The sequence below is a fragment of the Anopheles moucheti genome, chromosome 2 (genome assembly GCF_943734755.1).
Source record: "Anopheles moucheti chromosome 2, idAnoMoucSN_F20_07, whole genome shotgun sequence".
Lineage (NCBI taxonomy): Eukaryota > Metazoa > Arthropoda > Insecta > Diptera > Culicidae > Anopheles > Anopheles moucheti.
Window position 1 is genome coordinate 55,543,043 of NC_069140.1, and position 9,491 is coordinate 55,552,533.

Consider the following 9,491-nt stretch of genomic DNA (forward strand, 5'->3'; position numbering starts at 1 on the left):
TACGTAATACGCTCGGGATGAGAAGGAAATGGTCCGCAAAAATGGGAAGGCATTATAATCTTCTCTGCATGCATGGCACTATGAAGCATGGCCGACAAAGGGTATGACTTTTGAATTGGTGCCGCCCTTGTATATTACAATAGCTTACTCCGTACTGCATGGTCTGCTCTTGTAAGGCACAACAAAAAAGAATGATCTCGCAAGGATATCTTCTGCCGGCAAGACACGCAGGCTTAATGTGTTTCTGAAGGTTTGGTTTAGAACTGAAGGCACTACATTTCATTGACCCGAAAACGGCGCATAGTCAACGCGAAATAAATCATCACTCGGCTCGATCGGAATCTGGATTGGATGATCACGTACAACGTGTGTGGTAATGGGATTTTCAAACGGGGGTCAAACAGCGTGTTGTTGTAGATATTGTTCTGCCACAGAAGCGCAAAACCATTGTATAAAAGAGCGACTTTACTCGAAAGCCTAGTACACACACCGTAGTTGCATAGTTAGCCCCAGCCCATAATTTATGCTGCAGACGATCCAGTCGATCTCACGTTCTGCAGCTTAGCATGTAACACAAACGCGAACGCAATGCAGCTCCGCATGCAGCGGATACAGCGAACCTGTTATGAATGAAAAATGATACAATTTGTTTACCGTGCGGCATGTGCGCAGGAGAAGAATGTGTTAATTGGCTGTTTTCTTTTATCGTTTCGTGTAATTGTATAAGGGCTTTTCCGGTGAATGAGGAACTTAAGGGAAGTAAGGGTAGCGTTTTGCCGTTTCGGGGTGTTTCTCTTTAAGCATGAAGTTCACCAGCAACTTCCTGTGGTGTACCCGAACGGCACTGACAAACAAACAGAAACGTATTGAATTGTCATTACCGAGAGACGCTAGGTGGAGAAAATCGACAGGTAATTGAACAGAACATATACATAAATCTATAAAGAAATACACACGTTGATGCGACGTCTACATACGGCAGAATAGAGAAGAGGTGGAACAGTATATGGTTAATCAACTGATAAATTATTTTAAATGGCAGAAAATTAACAAAAAAAAAAAAATAATACGTGAGCTGAAGGCGACGAGTAGTGAAGCAAAAAACACATAATAGAGAGATAAACACAGTAAGACGTATATGAGTAAAATCTTTGTAGTATATATATATATATATATATATATATATAAATATAAATAATAAACATGGCAAGGAAAATATACATACTACAGCATAAGTAATTTAAAGGCATCAACCAGCACTGGAGTGCAGTGGAAGCCAGATGAACGGTGGTTGGAGGATTATTAATTACACTTTATGCATGCGTAGTAACGCAAAAGCCACCAGAGATATACCGGCTGAAATGATGTTTGATTCAAGTGCTGGTTTGTGTTTGGGACGCGTGTTTTTCGTACCAAAGGACAGGGGGGTTGTTATATCACGGACAACAATCACGGTCAAGGCCATGTTTATTTAAATGAAATTAATCCCCGCCCCTGACCCTGGTCGAAACGTGGGAAGGCTTTCGTGTCCGTGTTGTGCAGTTGAGGAGAGAACAGATGGTACAATCTCACGGTGTATAAGGCATACGTTTTCTTTCGTTAGTGTTAACCAAGAGGAAGGGTCAAAATACGGTTCAAAATGTGTTGTCCGGGCACAAGAAGCGCACGGCTCGTTGAATTGTCCCGCATTCTTCTACGTGTTTCGTTGGCGGCACATCCGGTTGGGTTTTGCAAACTCTAACGAGCTGCGAGAAGATTATGTATCCCTTTAACGAGGGAAATGAAATTAATTTAAATTATAATAAATCTTCACGACATACAGATACACGGTAAACATGCCGCAAACGTTATAATTTATGGACCCTGGTAGTCAACTCTATCGCTCTTATTTAAATAATGCAACAAATTAGAAAGAACCGAGATTTGAATCAGCTAAACAAGATTAGAGAAAATGACATAAAAAACGACAGAAAAAATGAAACCAAAACACTACGGAATCGTAATTTCGTAAAACAAAAATCAGCTAACAGCATTTCACTTATACTCACAAGAAAAGTAAATAGTTATTCAACTCTAGCAAAAAGACTTATAAAGAGAGACGCATGAAAAATTGTAGCATAATTTTCTGACACATGGAAACGAGCACCGGCATAGCAAGAACTAAAGGAACAAAAATTACAATTGCAATACATAATAAAATGTAAAGTCTTAACACTGCGTAACAAAAACGTGTAACGATGTTTCCCAATATTCCAAAAAACACATACACAAACACACACACACATGAATTCATTTCAATACTACTTTACGCAAGCAAAGAAGAACACCAAATTTGGGATAAAACATTGAAAAACACAAACATTACAACACAACGTTCTTTGTTCGTTCTCTATTAGACAGCATACGCGAACAAACAAAACAAAATCTCACAAGGAATAGCACCCAAATGTCAGACGAACAGATTAAGCATTAAATATTTGCAACTAATACCAGAATTTCCATTTTTATGTCCAGGCAAAGCGAAACCCCGAACCGAAAACATACACAAAAACGTGTGTGAAAAAGAGAAAAAAAAGAGAGAGAGAGAGAGAGAGAGAGAGAGAGAGAGAGAAAGCAGTAAAAAAGTGCATTGTTAGAAAAAAAACGAAGAAAGTTGAAAAATAAATTGAAAAAATGACGAATAAAAAAAAACTATGGAAAAACAGCAAAACAAGCCACACAGATGTAAGTAATCGACATGCTATACACAAACGTATGATAAATGATGATTCTATAGATGCAATCAACGTACACACACACACAGAAAATTCATAGAGAGATGTGTGTATGATCGAATGGTGGTTACACGATCAATTTAAAATGAAAACGTGTCTGTTATACACGCAGGCAAACACAACAGTGTCTTTTCATTTTTTGTTACATTTTTGTTTTATTTTCTATTGTTTTCTACGAAGCGAATTTCTTTTCTTTCGTGATTACGTTTGTTAGTTTTGTAGCAGTTAAATTATAGCCGAAAATGTTGAGAAAAGGTTTCTTTTTCCTTTTATGTATATAAGTAATTTCCCTTCAATCTGGTAATGTTGTTTGTTGCGTGCCTTATTCTTTCTTTTTTATTTAACATTAAAATTGAACACATTTGTTTCGAAATGTTTTGCGTGTTCGTTGATGATATTAATGGTACGCACGCTCTCCCTTATCATAATCATATCCTGATGATGGAATGCATGTATAATCGATAGCGGCAAAGAAAGGATTTTATATTTTCCTGTAATAAAAAAATATGCAACAAGTCCACGGCGTACTCTTCTCTGGTGTGTCTTTCCGATCTCAGTAGTCAGGTAGCGGTAGTTGGAAGCACGAGACACACGCAAACATACTAGATGAAGTAAATAAGCAAACCAGTAAAGAGTCTACACCGTTTTAGTAACAATAGCAATGTGTTCAACCGCTGATGGTTGTGCGAACACAGCTGGTTTACTCTGTGGCACATGTTGATGAGCTAAACGAGGACAGCAGAAAGATATATTACTAACAAAACACTCACACACCCAAAACACAAAATAACGATATTCGAATCGAGACAGTTATGCTGTAAAAAAAAAATACCCGTATAGCACCAAAACTGCGACCCCACGTGTGTTAGCCGGCGTGTTTGTGTTGGTACAGTTTTGGTGCCCGGTTTTGCTGTTGGTTTGATTTAGAAATTTCATAAGGAATTCTATTTAACAAAAAAAAACAAACAAATAACAGACGCGCACACACACACACACACACACACACACACACAAAACATACAGAAAAAATGTTTAGAGTAGAAAAAAAGAGAAGAAAGTGACACAAACACAAACACGTTTCTCTAGTTACTACAATTGAATGTGCGGGCTTACGAGCTGATTATGGCACACATATGACTAAAGAAACCGTAACGAAAATAGTAAACAAGGTAAACACAATCAGCAAGCGGGAACTTACGCACACACGCAACCAAATGCAGTAAGGCACGTGTGTTATAACGAAGGACAGTGCAGCATCCCAGCAACCACTGCAAATCTCGTCTCACTTTCTCGATCGTTCGATAGTAGAGAGCAAACAGTGCAATGCCACAGCAAGGTACTTAAAGTGTTATGCTAAAAGAAAAAAAAGAGCATGAAGTGCACATCCGACAAAATATTAGCCGCTCTTCTTCCCAGCATTAAACAAAGTAAAATGACAAAACATAAACGAGGTGACAGGAACTTGAAGTTCAAAATCAATAGTTAAAAAAAAAGAAACAGTGTGCGTTTCTCGTGGCGGAGGAGAATAGTAGCCATAGTGCCGCGTAGGATAGTAGTGTGAGTGGGAAAAAAGCAAGATGGCGGACGGCTGGTGTTTCTATAGGTTCCCGGTTGGTTCTTTCTGCAGTGGTTTTCCGTAAACGGGTGCTTGTGCATTCATCTCTGTGCGAAGTTTGTTGCAAATTTTACCGGTAGAAAATGATAACGAATGGAATTTTGCGAACACTAAGCCGAATAACAAACATTCGTTATTTTCCAACACACTCCGTAGAACAAATCGTAATTGCGCAGCCACAGTGCGGCGTGTGCGTCGTGTGTAGTCACTTTGTTCATGTGGGCCGAGTGTTCATGTGGACGATTTTTGGTTTCCACGGCTGTTTCGTTCCCTCTTCTCTAGGGCAGTAGTATTTAAATGAATTTCTCTAGCTGAAAAATGAAGCAAAAACAAAGAAAAATAAATCAACAAAGAAGAACAAAAACAAAAAGCTCCCACAAACAAAGAAATAAGTGTCATCTAATCTAAAAAAGGACCAGCACAGTGAAAATAAAGCGCTAAACACACGTGTAAAGTGGAGTGGAAAATTTAAACTGTAGTACGTTAGGCACACTATGAAAGTCGTTCGTTCCGTCGAACCAATTGGCGTTTGTTTTTGTTTTAACTGAACAAACAAGTAAGCACCAAGCTACAAAACAAAATCATAGCAAAGAAGAAAAAAAACACAGATTAAAACCAAACAAAAGTATAGATTAGGAGGATTCTGTTAAATATGACATGTCTCTAAAATATATATTTATATACTAAGTTTCCGTTTACTGTGCCCATAATGGCTCCCTTTTGTGTAAGAATTGTAACGTTATTTGAAGCAGAAGAAGAAGAAAAAACACACACAGACAGACACGAAAATAAGAAACAATACAAAAACAGAACGGTTTGTTGTTCGTTTCCAACTCATTTCTAATCGCTCCTCCATACTCTTCTTGAATCGGTTTATTTTTATACATTTACCTCTACCGTGTAACTTGATTCAAGCTAGTAAAATGACTAAGTAATGAATGATAGACCAGTACTAGAGCGTATCTTAGTACAACACGCATTTGGTCGCGGAAGAGGCGGAAAGAAGGGGAAGCAAAATCTCCATTGCTGCAAAAGAAAACTTGAAGGTGCCGTAGAGGAAAGCCGATGATGACTTAAAAAAAACAAACAAACTAACAAACACAGGGAAGCTCTCTTCAGAATAATGCGAAAAGCATTCAGAGCGTGGGAAGCGACATGTAAACAGCAGATACAGCGATGGCATTAATATCGATCAATGAAGAAAAGAGTAAAACAGCGGCCGCTTTAGGTAAAATACGAAAATACCGATGTACGGAAAAGCGGATAATCAACTAGCAAACTGGAGAAGAAGGTGAAAATAGGATGAAGATGATGGGACCGGGGCGTACGCGGGGACAGGTGCAAAAAAAAACAGCGAGAGCGTGAATCAGTTTTGTAAAAACTTGTATGTTTGTTATAGCTTATAGTAAAGTCGAAGGTGCGTGCGTTGGTATAACGATATGGAAGCGAGACAGGTCACAAGATCACGATGGTGTAGTGTAGTGACTGTGCTAGTAGCAATCTACACTACCTTCTCCGCACTTACGTTCACCACCCAGGTGGACGTGCGTCATACGCGTACCACCGTTGCGTGTGGAATTCCGAAGCGAACGAGTAAAAAAAGGAACGTTTTCGGTGATCGGAGAAAAATAGAGAAAGAGAGAAACGAAGTACACGAACAGAACAAATATCGCTATACAAAACGACCGGAATGGATTAAGGTAATATGGCATGAGCGTAACAGATAATTGCAATAAATGTTATAACGAAAAACTGTAAATGACAAATTTCAACCACTAACACGATTTCTGTATTTGCCAGTTTCACTTTTTCCTTTCCGTCTCTTTTTCCTTTAACCTTCGAGTCCCGTCGTGTGTGTAGCAAGCTTTTGTTCTTCTGTATTTTACAGCTTTGTGTATTGCTTGCAGTAAGTGATAAAGAAAAACACCCACGTGCTCTGGGATGGACGATTATGAGAAATTTTATTGGTGTCTGTATGAACAACTCCATTTCGAAAAGTGGAACTTCATCAGAGTGACCTTTGGATCCGGTTGGCCAGCGGCGGATCGAAACGGTAAGCAGAGTAAGCGATCGCCTAGGTCCTCGCCGTGTTGGGGGCCCCAAAAAAATTGTCCCGATTGTGCGGTTTTTCGAAATTTCACAGCAGAGTTAATTTATAGCACAAAATCTAATTTAAAAGGCGAAAAATCGAATATATGATCGAAAATATCCTTGGATTTTATATATTCTTCGTTACATTTGTTTCTATTTGACTAGCTATATCGGCCCGGTTACACGGCTACGCAAGAGTAGCTATGCAATGTACTCAAACTCCTTCTTTATCGGCACGACATCCTTAGGATGTTGAAGCCTACCATTTCTGACTTTTTTTACCTTATTTACCCGTGGGATAGTCAATGCTGGGTACGGAGATTTGGTGGTCCACATGAATGATCTTTCCGTGGTCCTGTCTTGTGCAGACCGGCTGCGCTACCAATACACTATCTGACCGCCCCGTGAACACGTATATGCCCTTTTACTTCAACCTATTCACGTATTCTATTTTCGGGATTTTTTCATCTGTTCGTAAATGATCCTACCGTTAGATGCTAGAATAGAAACCAAGAATGGTTTTCACTTCCGCAATATTCGCCAGCAATTACCATTGCGATTCTCGTGGTTTGGTATTGTTTTCTCTCACCGATTGAACCGTGAAAATATCCAGCCTGCGTGTTTCGAAACAGTATTGTGGTGGAGTATTGTGTTTAGTATTTCGATTGTCATAATTTCTGCAAGTTTGCAAGCCGGTAATGATGTTATAACCGACACAATCTGTCAGTGTAATATTACATAGCTAGCATTGTCATGAATGAAATCATATTGCAATCATTAGAACTCTCTTTTCCGTTAGGATCTGGATCTTGGAATACCATTTCTGTCTTTCTTGATTTTTACTTATTCGAAGCTGGTATTGTAGGTCCAGCGTATGGACCTAATATCTTCGGAAAACTGGGGAGAATTACGTTCAAATTCATGAGAAACTGTCCAAATAGTTTATGATATTCCCGTGTAGAATACTGTTCAAACTACATTTTTGTGATCTCGGTAACATTTGCATCGTTGCTAGACTGAAATTGTTCTAAAATCCACACGGTTGGAGATCATCACTGCGAAATCGTTGATCTATATTAAAAAGATCATGAAAAAAGATTCATAATTTGCAAGAAACTCGACCAAGAAATTGGTCCAGAAATTCCTGGATTTCTTGACACACGGACAACCGACCTAAAATTGGAGCATCAAAATTGATACGTGAAAATCAAACGATCGATAGAAATTCACGTACATTAATGGATCGAAGAATGCTATAAAACATGGTCAAATGTAGAAAAAGTTCAGTAAGTAAAAGCTCACCACAGAAATCAACCGTTTTTTCTATTCATCGCTCGCCAAAAATGACCAGTTTGTCAAGCTCTGATACCAGGAGAGCATCCAACACAGGAGGATGCTTTTTCCGTGTCGATCGAGACAGAAAACTCGCCAAAACTGACCAGTTTGTCAAACTCTGATACCAGGAGAGCATCCAACGCAGGAGGATGCTTTTTCCGTTTTGATCGAGACAGACAACTCGCCAAAAATGACCAATTTGTCAAACTCTGATACCAGGAGAGCATCCAACGAAGGAGGATGCTTTTTCCGTTTTGGTCGAGACAGAAAACTCGCCAAAAATGACCAGTTTGTCAAGCTCTGATACCAGGAGAGCATCCAACGCAGGAGAATGCTTTTTCCGTGTTTATCGAAAACTCGCCAAAAATGACCAGTTTGTCAAGCTCTGATACTAGGAGAGCATCCAACGAAGGAGGATGCTTTTTCCGTTTTGGTCGAGACAGAAAACTCGCCAAAAATGACCAGTTTGTCAAACTCTGATACCAGGAGAGCATCCAACACAGGAGGATGCTTTTTCCGTGTCGATCGAGACAGAAAACTCGCCAAAAATGACCAGTTTGTCAAACTCTGATACCAGGAGAGCATCCAACGCAGGAGGATGCTTTTTCCGTTTTGATCGAGACAGACAACTCGCCAAAAATGACCAATTTGTCAAGCTCTGATACCAGGAGAGCATCCATAGCAGGAGGATGCTTTTTCCGTGTTTATCGAAAACTCGCCAAAAACGACCAGTTTGTCAAGCTCTGATACCAGGAGAGCATCCAACGCAGGAGAATGCTTTTTCCGTGTTTATCGAAAACTCGCCAAAAATGACCAGTTTGTCAAGCTCTGATACTAGGAGAGCATCCAACGAAGGAGGATGCTTTTTCCGTTTTGGTCGAGACAGAAAACTTGCCAAAAATGACCAATTTGTCAAGCTCTGATACCAGGAGAGCATCCAACGAAGGAGGATGCATTTTCCGTGTCGATCGAGACAGAAAACTCGCCAAAACTGACCAGTTTGTCAAGCTCTGATACCAGGAGAGCATCCAACGAAGGAGGATGCTTTTTCCGTGTTGATCGAGACAGACAACTCGCCAAAAATGACCAATTTGTCAAGCTCTGATACCAGGAGAGCATCCAACGAAGGAGGATGCTTTTTCCGTTTTGGTCGAGACAGAAAACTCGCCAAAAATGACCAGTTTGTCAAGCTCTGATACCAGGAGAGCATCCAACGCAGGAGAATGCTTTTTCCGTGTTTATCGAAAACTCGCCAAAAATGACCAGTTTGTCAAGCTCTGATACTAGGAGAGCATCCAACGAAGGAGGATGCTTTTTCCGTTTTGGTCGAGACAGAAAACTCGCCAAAAATGACCAGTTTGTCAAACTCTGATACCAGGAGAGCATCCAACACAGGAGGATGCTTTTTCCGTGTCGATCGAGACAGAAAACTCGCCAAAAATGACCAGTTTGTCAAACTCTGATACCAGGAGAGCATCCAACGCAGGAGGATGCTTTTTCCGTTTTGATCGAGACAGACAACTCGCCAAAAATGACCAATTTGTCAAGCTCTGATACCAGGAGAGCATCCATAGCAGGAGGATGCTTTTTCCGTGTTTATCGAAAACTCGCCAAAAACGACCAGTTTGTCAAGCTCTGATACCAGGAGAGCATCCAACGCAGGAGAATGCTTTTTC